Source organism: Panicum hallii, chromosome 3, assembly GCF_002211085.1.
Source record: "Panicum hallii strain FIL2 chromosome 3, PHallii_v3.1, whole genome shotgun sequence".
Classification (NCBI taxonomy): domain Eukaryota; kingdom Viridiplantae; phylum Streptophyta; class Magnoliopsida; order Poales; family Poaceae; genus Panicum; species Panicum hallii.
Window position 1 is genome coordinate 32,951,252 of NC_038044.1, and position 18,397 is coordinate 32,969,648.

Genomic DNA, 18,397 nt, shown 5'->3' on the forward strand with positions numbered 1-18,397 from the left:
TTGTACCTGTGCTAGATTGTTTACCCTGTCCTTGTTTCAGATGGCTGAGGAAGGATGGACCCAGGGTGATTGCCAAGCTGCACCTGGCTTTCCTAGCCTTTTGATCAACACCCTGGAGGGCCTTGGCGTTACAGAACACCCAAGGTACTACAGCCGAGAGTACGAGCACCATGGTACCCTCCGCTGCAGGGTGATCCTGGTCATCGCCAGGAGCAACCGCTACCCCGACATCCAGCCTTGGCGAGTGACCGCCACAGGGTTTAGGCATCAAGACACCTACCCCTTGGCCATCAGAAAAGCACTCCGTTATTTTTGCCGGATTTTTGAAGAACACCTCGCCCCTACACCAGCGAAGTTCTTCCCGCCGGCCATCAGGACCCCAATCTGGGAAGCACGCATGAGAAACCTGGAACGACGTCGCCACGAAGAAGGTCCCTGTACCAAGTGGCCACTTACCTAGCCGCCCTGGACCAACTCTTTGATGAGCAAGCCAACCTTCTAAGGGAGCAGACCCATCGAGTCGAGCAAGCGGAGCTCGCAGTGAGATTACAGCAGATCCGAGCTGCCCACGCCGAGGCAAGAGCCGCAGCCACAGTCAGCAGCGAAGCAGTCGCCCAAGAGAGCCTCAGGCAGGCCCGAGACCGGCGTATGCAAGATTGGACCCGAAGTGGAACACCAGTCCCGGCAATTGGGGAAGACCATGTTTTACTCGGGACGCCCGTCATAGGATGGGGACCACTCTTTGGAAACTCACAAGCCCCACCCGAGAGCCCTGAAAGTTCCGACGCCGCCGTCGAAGGGGATGCTGCAGCGCAACCCTTGACAGATGGGAACCCAGAGAACGGCGAGCGAGGATTGCTCACACTTCCCGCCCCGGAAGAAGGCACGCCGCGCAAGTAGAATAACCGATGCCGTCCTAGTGATGCACCCCCTCAGCCCCTTCTGCTCAAGACGTGTCCTTAGACGCGACCCCGGCCGAGTAGCACGAGACCTAGTCTTACCCCCAAAGTTTTACCCCCCTTGCAGCAATAAAATGGTTTGTGCTTGTTGTTTGTGATGTTGTGTGCTGGTATGTTGTGTACTACTTGTTTATATGAGTACCGGCAGAAGGTAGATTCTGCCTTATATACGAATTAAACAACTTAAACATCACATAATCGTAACCCCAATTTACCCAATCAACAGGTGACCCCCCGGAACGTCGCGAGGGCCTCCCATAGCCGAAACCCCGCAGCCGCTGGTGCCGGAGCACAGCCTGTTGAACAAGAACTTCCTCAGGAAGAACAGGAAGTAAGCCAGAACCGGGGAGAAGATCAAGGAGAGCAACTACCACCACCCCCACCCCTCGGAGACTTGGCACAGATAATCAACAACCAGACCCTCATACTAGAGACACTGGCCAATGCCCTCATTAACCGGCAGCCACGAGGGCAGAATATGAATGACAAGCTGACGGCCTTTCTAAGAACCAAGCCGCCCACCTTTGCCGGATCCTGCAACCCTTTGGATGCAGACGACTGGTTATGAGTGATCCAGAGGAAGCTCGAACCATTCGAATGCCAGGACCGGGACAAAGTCCTTCTGACGGCCCACCAACTCACTGGAACCGCATTAGCTTGGTGGGAAAATTACTGTGCTGCAGCCGAGGATGCCTCTACCATCACTTGGGGAGAATTCGTGAGGGAGTTCCACCGCTATCACATTCCTTCGGCCACCATGAAGCGCAAGGCGGATGAGTTCCGCGCACTGCAACAAGGAAGCATGACGGTGGAGGAGTACACCCACCGGTTCATAGAATTGGCCCGATATGCGCCAGAGGAAGTGAACGACGACGATAAGAAACAAGACATGTTCAAGAAGGGATTAAGCCCAGAACTCCGGACCTTGCTTACTCCACAGATCTATCCTGACTTTAATACCCTGATGAAGAAGGCTATCCTTATGGAAAGGGCCAAGGCCGAAGAGAGGAAGGACAACAAACGCAAATTCCTGGAAAGTAAGGCCCGCCAACAGGACCGTTTCCAAAAGCCAAGAAACTTCAGCTATACTGCACCAAGATCCCAGGCCCCAATGCAGTATAGGACTCAGTCCCAAGTGACAGGACCACGGGCCCCTGAAGCACAGCCTAAAAGTCAAAATACCATGAGGGCCCCGCAGAGCAATACAAGCCTAGTCGCCTCCGACAACAGCAATGTTAGGGCCTGTTTCAACTGCCGTGAGATAGGGCATTTCATCGCCAATTGCCCTTATGCCAAGAATAAGCCGGCTACATCGGCCTTCTCCAACACGGTGAATGGGCCCAGACCAGCCCTAACCGGTGCCAACCGAGTGCCCATCCGCAACAACGACAACAGCCAACAGATGAAGCAGCCCCAGCAATCGTTTGGACGAGCCCGCGTCAATCACATCGACGCGTAGGAAGCTCAAGAAGCTCAGGGCATAGTGCTCGGTGAGTACTTAGTCAACTCAGCTCTGGCAACAGTATTATTTGATTCGGGAGCATCGCACTCGTTTATATCCTCAAGCTGTGTGGAGAAACACAAAATACCTACAGTACTACTAAAAACACCCCTATTAACCCGGACGCCTGGAGGCGACATCAATTGCCAATTAGGTTGTCCACGGGTAAGGATCAATTTAAGTGGGGTAGACTTTCTAGCAGACTTGGTAGTACTTAAGTCTGGGGGAATAGATGTGATCCTTGGAATGGACTGGTTAAGCCAACACAATGGTCTCATAGGCTGTACTGACAAAGTGGTACACCTAACAAACCCCGAAGGAGTACAAGTGATCTGCCATACCCGGGATAGTAAGTCTGACCCAATGGTGTTTAGCATGGAAGCCAAGCCCTTAGAAGGAGTCCTGGTAGTAAACGAATACCCAGACGTATTCCCCGAAGAGCTTCCCAGTATGCCGCCGGACAGGGATATAGGATATAGAGTTCGTCATAGACCTTATCCCCGGAACCTCTCCTATAGCCAAGAGACCCTATAGGATGGCAGCCTCTGAGTTAACAGAGTTAAAGAAGCAACTAGAAGAACTGCAACGAATTAGCTTCATCAGACCAAGCTCGTCACCGTGGGGAGCTCCAGTTCTGTTTGTCAAGAAGAAAGATGGGAGCATGAGATTGTGTGTGGATTCCCGGGCATTGAATGAGGTCACCATCAAGAATAAGTACCCACTCCCCAGGATTGATGACCTTTCGATCAGCTAAAAGGAGCCAAGTACTTTTCCAAGATCGACCTAAGGTCGGGATATTTCCAGCTCAAGATTAGAGAAAGTGACATCCCTAAGACAGCTTTTGTCACCCGTTACGGGCAGTTTGAGTTCACCGTAATGTCCTTCGGACTAACCAATGCCCCTGCCTATTTTACGAACCTCATGAATAAGGTATTCATGGATGAGCTAGATAAGTTTGTCGTAGTCTTTATCGACGACATACTTGTCTACTCCAAGTGTATTCAGGAACATGAGCAACACCTGCGGGTAGTATTGGAAAAGCTGAGGATGCATAAGCTATATGCCAAGTTTAGCAAGTGTGAATTCTGGCTGGAGAGAGTAGCTTTCCTTGGTCACATCCTGACCGCGGAAGGCGTAGCTGTGGACCCAGAGAAGGTCGAAGCAGTTTCCAACTGGCAGCGGCCGACCAATGTTAGTGAAATCAGAAGTTTTCTTGGACTGGCCGGGTACTATCGGAGGTTTATTGAGGGATTCTCTAAGATAGCCCGACCCATGACGGAACTCCTTAAAAAGGAGAAGAAGTTCACCTAGACGGAGTCTTGCGAAAGAAGTTTCCAAGAATTGAAGCAAAGGTTGACAACCGCCCCAGTGCTGACCCTACCGGACATTCATCGGGATTTTGTCATCTATTGTGACGCATCCCGACAAGGATTAGGGTGTGTACTGATGCAAGACGGGAAAGTCGTTGCATATGCTTCCCGCCAACTCAGGACTCATGAGCAGAATTATCCGACCCATGATCTGGAATTTGCAGCCGTAGTGCATGCCCTTAAGATTTGGAGACATTACTTGATTGGAAATAAGTGTGAAATTTACACTGACCATAAGAGTCTAAAGTATATCTTCACCCAGCCAGATTTGAACCTAAGGCAAAGAAGATGGTTGGAGTTGGTCAAGGACTACAACCTGGAAATTCATTATCACCCCGGGAAAGCAAATGTGGTAGCCGATACCTTAAGTCGGAAAAACTATGGACCCAAGGATAACCATCTACACGAGGAAATGGCACGATTAAACGTGCACATTGTCCCTAGAGGTTCCAGCCAGGTGCTGAACGTCCGATCAACACTAGAGGATAGAATTAGAGAGGCTCAAAGATCGGATCAGGAGTTAGTAAAGATTTGCAAACAAACTGGAGAAAACAAAGCACCGGGTTTCAGAGTGGACGATAAGAGAACGTTGTGGTACGAGAATAGGATTTGTGTACCCCAGAATGGAGATTTCCGGCAAATAATCATGGACGAAGCCCATAACTCGGCCTACTCCATCCACCCAGGATCCACCAAGATGTATATGGACATAAGGCAAAAATATTGGTGGAATGGAATGAAGGCGGATATTGCACGATTTGTAGCCCATTGTGATACTTGTCAAAGGATCAAGGCCGAACATCAAAAGCCAGCAGGATTACTCCAACCCCTACCTATTCCGACTTGGAAATGGGATGAGATAGGGATCGACTTTGTAGTGGGTCTACCTAGAACACAGAAGGGACACGATTCCATATGGGTAATAGTGGATCGACTCACTAAATCGGCACATTTCATACCTGTACGAACTAATTACGGTGGGGAAAAGCTGGCAAAGCTTTATATTGAAAACATAGTAAAGTTACATGGAGTGCCTAGCAGAATTGTATCAGATAGAGGAACTCAATTCACCTCTAGATTTTGGAAAAGCTTGCATCAAGCCATGGGCACCAAGTTGGATTTTAGCTCCGCATATCACCCACAGACGGGATGGTCAAACCGAGAGGGTAAATCAGGTTATGGAGGATATGCTGAGAGCATGTGTCCTGACCTACGGAAAGGACTGGGAGCAGAGTCTGCCTTATGCAGAATTCTCGTACAACAACAGTTACCAAGCCAGCTTGGGCATGTCACCATTCGAATCTCTCTATGGAAGGAGGTGCAAAACTCCCCTAATGTGGTCGGAAGTTGGAGAACGTACCCTAGTAGGATCCGCACTTATAAAAGAAGCAGAAGAAAAAGTAGCGGAGATCTGCGAGAAATTGAAAGCAGCTCAGTCCCGACAAAAGAGCTACGCAGACAAGAAAAGGCGAGAAATAAGTTTCGACCCAGGAGATTTTGCTTATCTCAAGGTCTCGCCTATTCGAGGGACGCGAAGATTCCAAGTACAAGGAAAATTGGCCCCTCGATACGTTGGACCGTATCGGGTTCTAAAGAAAGTCGGAGCAGTAGCATACCGACTGGAGTTACCAGAAGAAATGTCGGATATACATCCAGTGTTTCACGTCTCGCAATTAAGGAGATGCTTGAGAGTACCCGAGGGTGAACACGTGCCGGTGGAAACAATAGACCTGCAACCGAATCTGCGATACCAGGAAGTACCGGTCAAAATCTTGGACACTGTCACTAAGAGGACAAGAAACTCCGAAGTACGGATATGCAGGGTTCAATGGAGCAGGCATGGAGTAGAGGAAGCAACTTGGGAGCGCGAGGAGGCTCTAAAGAAGGAGTTCCCCCATCTGTTTAAGGACCAGCCGAATCTCGAGGACGAGATTCATTTAAGTGGGTTAGGTTTGTGACGCCCTGAAAATTCACTGAATTAAATCACGCGCTAAGAGTAATTCGTGTAAAAACTGTTCGACGCCAAAACCCTAACCCTAACTGGATCGCTGTCCCATCCCGCACCGCCCAGCGGCCGACGACCACGCGCGACCGCTTTTCCGTGATCAGCGCCGGCGTGATTCCGTTCGTCCCGCGCAGCGCGCGGACGACACGCGCGCGTGGCCGACCGACCGCGGTCACCGCCGCGATCGGCGCCGACGCGACCCCCCCTCCCCTTCCTTTTCTCTCTTGCTCTCTCCTTTTTCTTTCCTTTTTTCTCTCTCCCATTTTTTTCTCTCTTCTTTCCTTTTTCCCTCTCTTTCCTTTCTTTCTTTTCCTCCTCCCTTCTCCTCCCTTCTCTTCTCCCCTTCCCCTGCTCCCGAGCGCCGCCCGGCCTCCGGCTTCCGGGCCACGTCGCCCCCCTCCTTCCCTCACGCACGCGCGCGCCTGCTCCCGGTCAACCGCACCCGCGCCGCGTACACGCGCACGGCAGAGCACCCCCTCGCGCTCACCCCGGCCGCGCGCCAGCCCCTGCCCGCGCCGCGCGCGAGCCCCTGCCGCACCGCGCGCGAGCCCCCGCCCGGCCGTGCCGCGATGCACGCGCACACGCAACGTGTGGCCGTGCGCCGCGCCGTGCCGTCCGTCGCTCGCACCCTGCCCCGGGCCAGCACCCCGCCGTGCCGTGCGCGCACGCGCACGCCTTTCCCCACGCGTGGCCGCGCTGCACGCCAAGCCGCGACGCCGCGCTGCCCGTCGCTAGCCGCGCCGCTCGCCGCTGCTCCCATGCCGCACCCGCCCTGTGCCCGCACAGCGCCCGCCCCACGTGCCCGAGCCGTCACGTCACCTCGGCCTTGCCGTCCGCGCCGCCGCTCCGCGACACGGGCGCCATTATGGTGCTCCGCACCGCTCGCCGGCCTCCTCACCGGCCACCACCGCCCACCGCCTTTAGCCGCCTATAAAAGGGGCCGAGGAGCGCCCCGGCACCCCCACGACTGCCACCGCACGCTCAGCTCCCCGCCTCCTTTGCCCTAGCGCCGCTCCGCCGGGCCACTGAGGCCGCCGTCGCCCGCCTCCGCCGTCCCACCTCCACACACCACCCCGGCCCGAAGTGAGGCCGGGAACTGGTTCCCCGTGACCCCCTCTCTGTCTCATCCCCCCTCACCCCGAGCTGCCCTTGGCCCTGGCCGGCCGGATTGGGCCACCGCCGGCGCCCTACCCCCCCCTCCTCTGTTCTGTGCAGGGAGAGGAGGGAGAAGGGGGCATTTTGCCCATAGCCCCCCCTTTTTCCTGTATTCCCCAAAAAGAACCCCCCTCCCTTAGTTACTCCTCTTTGCTAAAGAGACCCTGCTCTTTTTAACATTTCAAACCAAGCCCCTCCATTACGTAAACCCAATCATACTCGACACCCTTTAGCATACCCTGAATATTTCTAGGGTTCGCAAATAAGCCCCTACCCTCTTTAGATAATTACGAACAAGTCTCTGGACCCTCGTTTAACCCCTAAAACCATCTTTAACTTGTCATTTTATGCGCCAAACGATCTCCGATCGACCCGAAACTTTACCACGCCCTTTCTAGTATAGTTCTAGCCATGCCATTAAGAAACCACCCAAACATATTACCCCTACCTCCATAACTAAATTATTTTCGATTCAAGCTCAACGATAAAAGCTTTTAGTTCTTTCGCTTGATCGTGTGTCTATTTGTTTGCGCCTTAGGACACAAAGTGAATGAGGAAGGTCCCAACTGTGACCAGGCAAACGAGGACCAGTTCTGCGATCCCGAGCCCGAGGGACACTGCTTCGACCGGGACCTCCCGCAAGGGTTTGATGATGGCAAGTTCAATTCCGCCCTTTGATGCATGTTTCTATCCTAGTTTTTATAAACACAACCCAGTGGCCTATTTTATAAAATTGCATGGTTTTGCTTGCTGAAAACATGGTAGGATAGCCACCCTTGTTTGTGATAGCCTGTAACACCCTAAGGTATTTTCCTTAAATTTTAATGAATTTATTTGGGCTCAAATAAAATTTTCCAGAGTTTTCCCTAGTTTATCTCGCATTTAAAGTAATTTTATAACACAAAGAATTAAAATTTATTTTAGGTTCAACATGTTTGTGCATTCATGCTGGTGCATAAGTTGTTTTTGGTTGAGTGCATATGAGTTGAATTCAAATAGAATTGAGTTGGGTTGATAAAGAAAAGGGAAGAAGCAGGAAAGTAGGTCAGTAATTCCTTTCCTTTCTCAGTAATTCCTTTCCTTTCTCAGTCATTCCTTTCCTTTCTCAGTAATTCCTTTCCTTTCTCAGTAATTCCTTTCCTTTCTCGGTCATTCCTTTCCTTTCTCAGTCGTTCCTTTCCTTTCTCAGTCATTCCCTCAGCCTGACCCCACCTATCGGCCCTTCCCCCTCTCCTCCTTTCTTCTCCGGCGCAACCTCCCTTCCCGAGATCCCCGGCGAGCCCCTCCCTCGGGCCCGCGCGTCAATGGGACCGCTGCCACCCTACAAAGAGCCGCCCCAACCATCTGGACCCTAACCCTAGCCGTCACTCAAACCCCCGGCGCCGCCACCCTTTCCTCCGCCGCGCCTCCTAGAAGCTTCCCGAGCCGTGCATTGGAGCTCTGGACCTCGGCATCACCGGAATCGAGCCTCGACGCCGCCGCCGGTGATCTGCTCCGCCGCCTTAATTGCCCGCCGTCGTTGCGTCCCGGCCTCTCTTAACCTCCTGGTTACCTCCGCAGGAACTTCCCCGACCAATCCGTGCAGCCAAGGGACCTCGAGCCTCTCTGCTGCCGCCTGTCCACGAGCGCCGCCCCGTTTCTTCCGCCGGCCGTCGTCGTCTTCCTCACTCCGTCGCGTCTCCGGCCTCCACAGCCCTCGGTGAGCCTCGCCTCCTACCCCTGGTCCTTTTGCACCAGAAGTTGTAGGCATTAGCTAACCGTAGCGCCAACACCGCTCGCCGGCGTTGCCCTTCGCCCGAGCCGCCGTGCGTAACCGCCGTCCCCGCGAGCCCATCAGATCGGACCAGTCCGATACAGATCGGACCGTCCGGACCCCTCTGTTCAGATCGGACCGTCCGAACCGGAATGCGTCCGAACCGTTCGATTTAGATCCAACCGCCCTTATTAGAAGCCGCGTACCGCTTCAGCCTGGCCATTTTGTTAAAGAGCCCCTGCGCTTTTCAAGAATCAACCTGCAGTCCACCCGTAGTTCAAAAATAATTACGGTTAGGTCCTTTTCTTCTCGTTTAGACCCCTGAGCTTCTTGTATTTTTGAACCCGCAGTCCATATCCAGTGTTTTCACGCGCTAGCCCTGTGTCTATCCTTTAATTACGTTTAAGTCCTCAGTTTTTGTCCAGAAGCCCCTGGTTTTTCCTGTTTTTCTCGCAAATAGGCCCCTAGAACTTGTTTGAGGCGTAGTTTTCGCGTTTTAGCTCCGTTTTAGGTGTTCTTTATATCCACGCGATCGTTGTAACGCGTAGAATAGTTTTAGGCCAGTTTTATGTGCTGTTCCGTTGTATTGGTGTACTGTTTTTTTATATTTTGCTATTGTTTGCATGTGTGTACATGTGTGGCCCATGTCTTGCTGTTACGATCGTGAATAGACGTCGAGCCACCGGAGTAGTACCAGGAGCAGCCATCTTCCGAGCAGTTCGAGCAGCAGCCGGGAGAGTACGAGGAAGGCAAGTATAACATGAACCTCCTATCACTTTTTAATACAATTTCATACTGCATTTTAATACTGTATGCCTATAAGGACTTTCCTAGCCACTTTATATCCTATATATATCCTTTGGGTTGCATTTTGGTTAGTTGTGCTAGGTTGCTGCGCTATAACATATCTGGGTCCGTTTTAATTAATTTGATTAATGATCTTATGCAACTTAACTCTGGAGCCGACCCTCTGTGCTGTGTGCTTGAGTGGTTTGTGCGTCCCTAAAAATATGTTTTTGTAGAAACATGGTTTAGGGGGGCCGGCACGGTGCTTAGTGCTTGGTTGGCCACTCTCCCTAAGGACCGGTTCATAGAGCGACAACCTGGGACAACCGCGCAACCACAAGACTGGAATGGGACGGTCTTGACTTACTAATTAGGTCGTGTTGGTTCGGGGGTAACTTACCTGCGTGGGCAAGAGGGGTGGTAAGCTTCAATGGTCCCTGCTCCTCCGGCTTGGTCTGTGCTGTGTGTCTTGTACCCCCGGAGGTGGGCCCCATCGTCGCTGATCCAGAATCCTTAGCGGTTACGCCTTACCAACGTGGTCCTTTGTAACGGTCTCGTAGTGTGCTTGCTAGCCATCTCACCTAAGTAAGTGTGATGAACAACTAGCGTAGCTCACGACTTGTGGGTAAAGTTGTGCAACCTCTCGAGAGTGTAAAACTGATATATCAGCTGTGCTCACAGTCATGAGCGGCCCAGATCCTCCTTTTGATTAGTGGGGTTATCAACCTTTGACGAGGGAGATTCCCCGGGTGGTTTTGGTTTGGATGGTTCTCAGTAGTTCTTAATTAATACTGATTAATTCCTTATGCAATTTGGGTTTATGGTAATTCATCCACTTGTAGTAATTAGCTTTAATAAAATTTGCCAAGACTAAAAGCTAATGCAGTTGAGTCAGCTAACCTTAGAGCCTCATGCTCGTGTTATACTTGTTGAGTACGAGTTTGTACTCACACTTGCCTCTCTACTCTTCTGTTCTATTTCGGATATCTTCGACTGCTGCTCAGTGCCCGGCAACGTGGAGGACTACGTCAGCGGCTTCGACGACTTCTAGGCGTTTGTCTCCCAGTCGACGTCCCTGTGGCGCCCAGCTCTTCATGTATTCATTTTACGCTTCCGCATTTCCTTGAACTGATTCTTGATTCAGTTGTAATAAAGACATTCATTTTATAATTTATACGCTTTTATTCGTGACATGTGTTGTGATATCTTGATGATCTGTTGTATATATGCGTGACTTGATCCTGGCGCATATATGATTGCTCGATTTATGTTCTTATAAATCGGGTGTGACAGATTGGTATCAGAGCCGTGTTGACTGTAGGACGAAGCCTAGGTAGAATTGGTCGGGTTTAGGACTTCTTTCCTCTTGTCTTGCCCCCGCAAATCTTCAATCATCATGGTTCTGCTTCTATTCCTTGAGTCTTAAGCCCCAGATTTGCTATTTCCCCCGTCTTTTCTGAGAAATAGCTTGGGCTTTCCGTAGATGTTGGCCCGAGACGCCTAATCCTGTGATTTATAAGTCTAGGCTGTCCCGATGAAAATACGCTAGAACGAGGGTGTTAGTCGAGTAGTGTGGAAAACTCGACTAAGTTGTGAATATTGAATGTTTGTTATTGTGCAAATGTTGCATTTGGATTTTTGGTTGATTGCATAGTCTAGTAGTTAAACTTGTTCATGCAAATTGATCCTAACCCCACTTGAACTAAATAATAAAATTTGATTTAGATCGTTGGGGGTAAAACCTATAATCCTTTCTCTCTGTTATATCCTATCGAAGTTTCATCTCCTCAGCGGCACCATATCTTATTCTCATAAATTTCGTTTGTTGCAATCAGTTGGTGAACACCAGGCGCACCGGTTCCGGTTCTGACCCGCAGGAGCAGAACAACCAGGGTACTGGTCAGCCGTTGCCGATGCCGCCGCCACTGACCCCGGAGCAGTTCTTCCAGCTCCAGATGCAGATGATGGCGACCCTGAACAACACCGTCCAGGCTCTGCAGCACATCCACGCTCAGCCACCGCCTCCTCCGCCACCTCAGCCTCGTGATCGGCGCGCGGATTTCCTGAGAGGTCATCCTCCGACCTTCTCTCCCGCCACGGACCCACTCCAGGCGGACGACTGGCTTCGATCGGTGGAGCGCCAGTTAGTTGTTGCTCAATGCGACGACCGAGGGCGGGTTTTGTACGCAGCAGGGCAGCTGCGAGGCTCCGCTCTTGACTGGTGGGAGTCCTACCCAGCTCAGGACCGCGACTCTCTCACCTGGGTCCAGTTTCGTGAGCGCTTCAGGAACCATCACATTCCTGAGGGCATTATGAAGATGAAGCAGAAGGAGTTCCGTGCCCTTAAGTAGGTAAATTTGAATGAAAATCTCTGCGATTCCTTTCGAGCTTCGATCTACCCTTGATCTCTTTTCGTAAACCCGACAAATTGAGTGATTTCTGCCCTTGTTATCTGTGTCCGTTATTTCAGGGATCGATGACGGTGACGGAGTACCGTGACCGTTTCCTTCAGCTTGCCCGTTACGCCCCTGCTGACGTCGCTCGCGACAGCGATAAGCAGGAGTATTTCAAGGAAGGACTGGATGATCACATCCAGTATGCGCTGCTGAACCACCGCTTCGACAACTTCAACCAGCTGGTTGATGCGGCCCTCAACACCGAGCGCAAGCGCCGGGAGATTGAGGATAAGAAGAGGAAGATGGCTCCATCCTCTTCGGGCAGCAACACTCGTCCCCGCTACCAGCATCCGCAGCCGCAGCAGCAGAGGCCGTCCCAGCAGTACCAGCAGCGGCAGCAGTACCCGCCTCGTCCTCAGCAGCAGCAGTAGGCGGGACAGGGTCAGAGGCTTCCAGCGCCTCCGGCTCCACCAGCTCAGAGGCAGGGAGCGCCCACTCCTCCTCCTGGGCAGCAGGCCGCTGCATTTCCGCGAGTGTGCTTCCACTGCGGCGAGCCGGGGCACTACGCCAACGTCTGCCCTCGGAAGGCGCAGGCAGGACAGCAGGGGCGTGCAGCTCAGCCCAAGGCCCCAGCTCAGGGCAGGGTGAACCACGTGACGGCCGAGTCAGCGCCCGAAGCTCCCAACATGGTTATTGGTACGTTCATGGTTAATGCCCATCCTGCTACCGTGCTTTTTGATACTGGTGCTACACATTCTTTCATTACCCGGTCCTTTGTTGAGCATCATGGCATTCCTACTAGCACATTAAAGAGGTGCATGTTAGTATCTTCACCGGGAGGACAGTTGAGGTCTCATGTCTTCTGTCCCAGAGTCAGTGTGGCTATAAGGGGGGTAGATTTCAGTGCGAATCTGATGGTGCTAGACTCCAAAGGCATTGATGTGATCCTCGGAATGGAGACTCTTGCCAAGTGGGGAGTCCGGATAGATTGTGCTCAGAGGACTGTTCTTCTGTCAGCATCGGATGGTCAGGAGGTCACTGTTGGAGCCACAGAGCCTTCTGGATTTCTTCATCAGATGGAGGCTAGACCCACGGATGGTATTCGCGTGGTGTCTGAATTCCCGGATGTCTTTCCGGACGATTTGCCAGGTATGCCGCCTGATCGCGACATTGAGTTTTCTATTGATCTCTTGCCTGGCACAGCCCCTATTGCTAAGAGGCCCTATCGTATGGCTCCCGTCGAGCATGAGGAGGTTAAGAAGACCGTCGACGAGTTGCTAGCTAAGGGTTATATCCGTCGCAGTTTCTCTCCTTGGGCTTTTCCTGTATTGCTTGTAGAGAAGAAGGATGGCGCGAAGAGGATGTGTGTCGATTATCGGGATCTGAATGCAGTCACCATCAAGAACAAACATCCACTGCCCCGTATTGAGGATCTCTTTGATCAGCTTCAGGGTGCTTGTGTATTCTCGAAGATTGATCTGCGTTCTGGTTATCATCAGCTGAAGATTCGTTCTGAGGATGTCCCGAAGACGGCATTCACCTGCAAGTATGGGCTATACGAGTATACGGTCATGTCCTTTGGCTTGACCAATGCTCCGGCTTTCTTCATGCATCTGATGAACAAGGTTTTCATGGATTATCTGGACACCTTTGTGGTGATATTCATTGATGATATCCTGATATATTCCAAGTCAGAAGCAGAGCATGAGGAACATCTGAGGCTTGTGTTGCAGAGGCTCAGAGAGCACAAGCTGTATGCCAAGCTCAGCAAGTGCGAGTTCTGGATTGACGAGGTCCCGTTCCTCGGTCATGTTATCTCCAAGGGAGGTATTGCTGTGGACCCCGGGAAGGTGAAGGATGTGCTTGACTGGGTCGTACCGCAGACAGTGAAGGAAGTCCACTCTTTTCTGGGCTTAGCAGGCTATTATCGGAGGTTCATTGAGAATTTCTCCAAGATTGCGAAGCCTTTGACTTCCTTGCTGGAGAAGGGTGTGGATTTCTCTTGGACTGATGAGCGTCAGAGTGCCTTCGAGGAGCTGAAGAAGAGGTTGACTACTGCGCTAGTCCTTACTCTGCCAGACCAGAGCAAGAGGTTCACAGTGTATTGTGATGCTTCGAGGGATGGTCTTGGTTGCGTCCTGATGCAGGAAGGCAGAGTGATAGCTTATGCTTCGCGGCAGTTGCGCCGGCACGAGTTGAATTATCCCACTCATGATCTGGAGTTAGCCGCAGTTGTGCATGCTCTGAAGATATGGAGGCATTACTTGTTAGGGCAGAGGTGTGATATTTACACCGATCACAAGAGCCTCAAGTACATTTTCACTCAGAGCGAGCTGAATATGCGGCAGAGAAGATGGCTGGAGTTGGTCAAGGATTATGACCTGGAGATTCACTATCATCCGGGCAAGGCTAATGTTGTAGCAGATGCTCTGAGCAGGAAGAGCTATGTTAACATGGCCGTGGCTTTTCAGATGCCTCAGGAGTTATGTGAGGAGTTTGAGCAGTTGAGCCTGGGTTTCTTGCATCACACCTCGGGTACGTCATTCGAGGTAGAACCCACTCTAGAGGCAGAGATCAGGCAGCATCCGAAGGAAGATCAGAAGCTGCAGGAGATTCGTGAATTGCTTAAGATTGGTAAAGCTCCTCATTTCAGAGAGGATGATCAGGGTACCTTGTGGTACAAGGGTCGGATATGTGTGCCGGATGTTGCGGATCTTAGGAAGCTGATCTTGAGTGAGGCTCATGATACGGCATATTCCATTCATCCAGGCAGCACGAAGATGTATTATGATCTCAAGGAACGATTCTGGTGGTATAGAATGAAGCGTTCCGTTGCGGAGTACGTGGCTATCTGTGACACTTGTCAGCGTGTCAAGGCCGAGCATCAGAGGCCAGCAGGGTTATTGCAGCCGTTGAAGATTCCAGAGTGGAAATGGGAGGAGATCACTATGGACTTCATCGTTGGCTTGCCTCGTACTCAGAAAGGGTACAACTCCATATGGGTAGTAGTGGATCGCTTGACGAAGGTTGCTCACTTCATTCCGGTGAACACTACTTACTCTGGTGCTAGACTCGCAGAGTTGTACATTTCCAGGATCGTCTGTCTGCATGGTGTACCTAAGAAGATTATATCTGATCGAGGATCTCAGTTCACTTCGCGGTTCTGGGAGCAGTTGCATGATTCGTTGGATACGAAGCTGCGCTTCAGTACTGCTTATCATTCTCAGACAGATGGGCAGACAGAAAGAACCAACCAAGTGTTGGAGGATATGCTTCGAGCCTGCGCTATTCAGTATGGTACCAGCTAGGATAAATGCCTGCCATACGCAGAGTTTTCGTATAACAACAGTTATCAGGCCAGTCTGAAGAAATCTCCTTTTGAGGCCTTGTACGGTCGGAAGTGCAGGACTCCACTGTATTGGGATCAGATTGGCGAGAGGCAGGTGTTTGGTCCAGATATTGTTGAGGAGGCCGAACAGCTGGTACAGCAGGTGCGAGAGAATCTGAGGGTCGCTCAGACTCGTCAGAAGAGCTATGCGGATGTTCGTCGCCGAGATTTGACCTTTGCAGTGGGTGATCATGTGTATCTGAAGGTCTCGCCGATGAGAGGAATCCGCAGGTTTAATGTAAGAGGGAAGCTAGCCCCTCGATACATTGGTCCGTTCAAGTTGTTGGAACGGAAAGGTGAGGTGGCATATCGTTTGGAGTTGCCTCTCAATCTCTCAGGAGTGCACGATGTGTTTCACGTGTCACAGCTGAAGAAGTGCTTAAGAGTATCAGAAGAGCAAGCACCGATAGAAGGGTTAGATGTGCAGGAGGATCTGACCTACATCGAGCATCCGGTAAAGATTCTGGAGACATCCGAGAGAGTTACTAGAAACAAGAAGATCAAGATGTGCCGTGTTCAGTGGAGTTATCACATAGAGGATGAGGCTACCTGGGAGCGAGAAGATGAGCTGAGGAAGACATATCCCAATCTCTTTGCTAGCTAGCCTATCTGAATCTCGGGACGAGATTCCTGTAAGGGGGGTAGGTTTGTAACACCCTAAGGTATTTTCCTTAAATTTTAATGAATTTATTTGGGCTCAAATAAAATTTTCCAGAGTTTTCCCTAGTTTATCTCGCATTTAAAGTAATTTTATAACACAAAGAATTAAAATTTATTTTAGGTTCAACATGTTTGTGCATTCATGCTGGTGCATAAGTTGTTTTTGGTTGAGTGCATATGAGTTGAATTCAAATAGAATTGAGTTGGGTTGATAAAGAAAAGGGAAGAAGCAGGAAAGTAGGTCAGTAATTCCTTTCCTTTCTCAGTAATTCCTTTCCTTTCTCAGTCATTCCTTTCCTTTCTCAGTAATTCCTTTCCTTTCTCAGTAATTCCTTTCCTTTCTCGGTCATTCCTTTCCTTTCTCAGTCGTTCCTTTCCTTTCTCAGTCATTCCCTCAGCCTGACCCCACCTATCGGCCCTTCCCCCTCTCCTCCTTTCTTCTCCGGCGCAACCTCCCTTCCCGAGATCCCCGGCGAGCCCCTCCCTCGGGCCCGCGCGTCAATGGGACCGCTGCCACCCTACAAAGAGCCGCCCCAACCATCTGGACCCTAACCCTAGCCGTCACTCAAACCCCCGGCGCCGCCACCCTTTCCTCCGCCGCGCCTCCTAGAAGCTTCCCGAGCCGTGCATTGGAGCTCTGGACCTCGGCATCACCGGAATCGAGCCTCGACGCCGCCGCCGGTGATCTGCTCCGCCGCCTTAATTGCCCGCCGTCGTTGCGTCCCGGCCTCTCTTAACCTCCTGGTTACCTCCGCAGGAACTTCCCCGACCAATCCGTGCAGCCAAGGGACCTCGAGCCTCTCTGCTGCCGCCTGTCCACGAGCGCCGCCCCGTTTCTTCTGCTGGCCGTCGTCGTCTTCCTCACTCCGTCGCGTCTCCGGCCTCCACAGCCCTCGGTGAGCCTCGCCTCCTACCCCTGGTCCTTTTGCACCAGAAGTTGTAGGCATTAGCTAACCGTAGTGCCAACACCGCTCGCCGGCGTTGCCCTTTGCCCGAGCCGCCGTGCGTAACCGCCGTCCCCGCGAGCCCATCAGATCGGACCAGTCCGATACAGATCGGACCGTCCGGACCCCTCTGTTCAGATCGGACCGTCCGAACCGGAATGCGTCCGAACCGTTCGATTTAGATCCAACCGCCCTTATTAGAAGCCGCGTACCGCTTCAGCCTGGCCATTTTGTTAAAGAGCCCCTGCGCTTTTCAAGAATCAACCCGCAGTCCACCCGTAGTTCAAAAATAATTACGGTTAGGTCCTTTTCTTCTCGTTTAGACCCCTGAGCTTCCTGTATTTTTGAACCCGCAGTCCATATCCAGTGTTTTCACGCGCTAGCCCTGTGTCTATCCTTTAATTACGTTTAAGTCCTCAGTTTTTGTCCAGAAGCCCCTGGTTTTTCCTGTTTTTCTCGCAAATAGGCCCCTAGAACTTGTTTGAGGCGTAGTTTTCGCGTTTTAGCTCCGTTTTAGGTGTTCTTTATATCCACGCGATCGTTGTAACGCGTAGAATAGTTTTAGGCCAGTTTTATGTGCTGTTCCGTTGTATTGGTGTACTGTTTTTTTATATTTTGCTATTGTTTGCATGTGTGTGCATGTGTGGCCCATGTCTTGCTGTTACGATCGTGAATAGACGTCCAGCCACCGGAGCAGTACCAGGAGCAGCCATCTTCCGAGCAGTTCGAGCAGCAGCCGGGAGAGTACGAGGAAGGCAAGTATAACATGAACCTCCTATCACTTTTTAATACAATTTCATACTGCATTTTAATACTGTATGCCTATAAGGACTTTCCTAGCCACTTTATATCCTATATATATCCTTTGGGTTGCATTTTGGTTAGTTGTGCTAGGTTGCTGCGCTATAACATATCTGGGTCCGTTTTAATTAATTTGATTAATGATCTTATGCAACTTAACTCTGGAGCCGGCCCTCTGTGCTGTGTGCTTGAGTGGTTTGTGCGTCCCTAAAAATATGTTTTTGTAGAAACATGGTTTAGGGGGCCGGCACGGTGCTTAGTGCTTGGTTGGCCACTCTCCCTAAGGACCGGTTCATAGAGCGACAACCTGGGACAACCGCGCAACCACAAGACTGGAATGGGACGGTCTTGACTTACTAATTAGGTCGTGTTGGTTCGGGGGTAACTTACCTGCGTGGGCAAGAGGGGTGGTAAGCTTCAATGGTCCCTGCTCCTCCGGCTTGGTCTGTGCTGTGTGTCTTGTACCCCCGGAGGTGGGCCCCATCGTCGCTGATCCAGAATCCTTAGCGGTTACGCCTTACCAACGTGGTCCTTTGTAACGGTCTCGTAGTGTGCTTGCTAGCCATCTCACCTAAGGAAGTGTGATGAACAACTAGCATAGCTCACGACTTGTGGGTAAAGTTGTGCAACCTCTCGAGAGTGTAAAACTGATATATCAGCTGTGCTCATAGTCATGAGC